Here is a 2,843-nt window from a genome sequence, read left to right on the forward strand (position 1 = left end):
CTTGGTCATCATCCTCCCCGAGTCTGAAGGATCTCGCTTCTTCTCGCCAACTCCCTAGAATCAAGACGTATCGATAATTTCTTATGTTCCATGCCACATTATTGATGATATCTACATGTTTTATGCATACTTTATGTCATATTTATGCGTTTTCCGGAACTAACCTATTGACGAGATGCCGAAGTGCCAGTTCCTGTTTTCTGCTGTTTTTGGTTCCAGAAATCCTAGTAAGGAAATATTCTCGGAATTGGACGAAATCAACGCCCAGGGTCCTATTTTTCCACGAAGCTTCCAGAAGTCCGAAGGGGAAACGAAGTGGGGCCACGAGGTGGGGACACAGTAGGGCGGCGCGGCCCAAGCCCTGGCCGCGCCGGCCTAGTGTGTGGTCCCACCAGGACTCCACCGACCTTGCCCTTCCGCCTACATATAGTCTCCGTCGCGAAAACCCTATCACGTTCGACGAAACCAGAGAAAACCTTCCAGAGCCGCCGCCATCGCGAAGCCAAGATCTGGGGGACAGGAGTCTCTGTTCCGGCACGCCGCCAGGGCGGGGAAGTGCCCCCGGAAGGCTTCTCCATCAACACCACCGCCATTTTCATCAACGCTGCTGTCTCCCATGAGGAGGGAGTAGTTCTCCATCGAGGCTCGGGGCTGTACTGGTAGCTATGTGGTTAATCTCTCTCCTATGTGCTTCAATACAATAATCTCATGAGCCGCCTTACATGATTGAGATACATATGATGATGCTTGTAATCTAGATGTCATTATGCTAGTCAAGTGGATTTTACTTATGTGATCTCCGGAGACTCCTTGTCCCACGTGTGTAAAGGTGACAAGTGTGTGCACCGTGTGGGTCTCTTAGGCTATATTTCACGTAATACTTATTCACCGTTATGAATGGCATAGTGAAGTGCTTATTTATATCTCTTTATGATTGCAATGTGTTTTGTATCACAATATATCTGCGTGCTACTCTAGTGATGTTATTAAAGTAGTTTATTCCTCCCGCACGGTGTAATGGTGACAGTGTGTGCATCGTGTAGTACTTGGCGTAGGCTATGATTGTGATCTCTTGTAGATTATGAAGTTAACTATTGCTATGATGGTATTGATGTGATCTATGCCTCCTTTCGTAGTGTGAAGGTGACGAGTGTGCATGCTATGTTAGTACTTGGTTTGGTTATGTTGATCTGTTATGCACTCTAAGGTTATTTAAATATGAACATTGAATATTGTGGAGTTTGTTAACTCCGGCATTGAGGGTTCGTGTAATCCTACACGCTTAGTGGTGTTCATCATCCAACAAGAGGGTGTAGAGTCTAGCATCTATCTATTTATTCTGTTATGTGATCAATGTTGAGAGTGTCCACTAGTGAAAGTATGATCCCTAGGCCTTGTTCCTAAATATCGCTATCGCTGTTTGTTTCATCGTTTTATCGCATCTATACTTCCTGCAATATTACCACCATTAACCACACACCAGTCCTGGACAGCAAAGCACTTTTCTGGTGCCGTTGCTACTGCTCGCATTTATTCGTACCACCTGTATTTCACTATCTCTTCGCCGAACTAGTGCACCTATTAGGTGTGTTGGGGACACAAGAGACTTCTTGCTTTGTGGTTGCGAGGTTGCATGAGAGGGATATCTTTGACCTCTTCCTCCCCGAGTTCGATAAACCTTGGGTGATCCACTTAAGGGAAACTTGCTGCTGTTCTACAAACCTCTGCTCTTGGAGGCCCAACACTGTCTACAAGAATAGAAGCACCCGTAGACATCAAGCACTTTTCTGGCGCCGTTGCCGGGGAGGAAAGGTAAAAGGCATTCATACTCCGGTCCCAGGTAAAGTACTTTTCTGGCGCCATTGTGTGAGTGTTCGAAGCTATTTGCTTTAGATCCTGCAATTGCATCTTTTTGTTTCTTGTTTACACTAGTTTGGCATAATGGACAACAATGAGCTTCTTATTCTATTTCCTGATTTAAGACATGGATGGTTTGATGCGAAAATTTAAAAACCCATGGAACATATTAGTATGAACACTTTGAATACCATTGTTGCTAATGATATAGAAAGTTCTAAGCTTGGGGAGGTCGGTTTTGATGAAAATGATCTCTTTAGCCCTCCGGGTATTGAGGAGAAAGTTTATGTTGATTATGATATGCCTCCCATATATGATGATTATAATGATAGTGGTCTTTTGGTGCCACCTACTATGGAGAGTAAATTTTATTATGATTATACTATGCCTCCTACACTTGATGAGAATAATAATGATAGCTACTTTGTTGAATTTGCTCCCACTATAATTAATAAAATTGATTATGCTTATGTTGGGAGTAGTAATAATTTTATGCATGAGACTCATGATAAGAATGTTTCATTTAATAGTTATATTGTTGAGTTTGCTCATGATGCTACTGAAAGTTATTATGAGAGAGGAAAATATGGTTGTAGAAATTTTCATGTTACTAAAACACCTCTCTATGTGGTGCAAATTTTGAAGTTACACTTGTTCTATCTTCCTATGCTTGTTAGTTTGCTCTTCATGAACTTGTTTATTTACAAGATTCCTATGCATAGGAAGTATGTTAGACTTAAATCTGTTTTGAATTTGCCTCTTGATGCTCTCTTTTGCTTCAAATACTATCTCTTGCGAGTGCATCATTAAAACTGCTAAGCTCATCTATACCTATCTATAAAGGGAAAAGCGTTTCCGTGGTTTGGTCCGTACAAACGTTTCTGATTTCGTCCATCGTTCGTCGTCCGTCAAAGAAACCGATTAGTACGCTTCTTTTGTGTTCCGTAGGTCGTCCATCCGAAGGAAACCGGAAACAACAAAAGGAA

The sequence above is a fragment of the Lolium rigidum genome, chromosome 5 (genome assembly GCF_022539505.1).
Source record: "Lolium rigidum isolate FL_2022 chromosome 5, APGP_CSIRO_Lrig_0.1, whole genome shotgun sequence".
Classification (NCBI taxonomy): Eukaryota; Viridiplantae; Streptophyta; class Magnoliopsida; order Poales; family Poaceae; genus Lolium; species Lolium rigidum.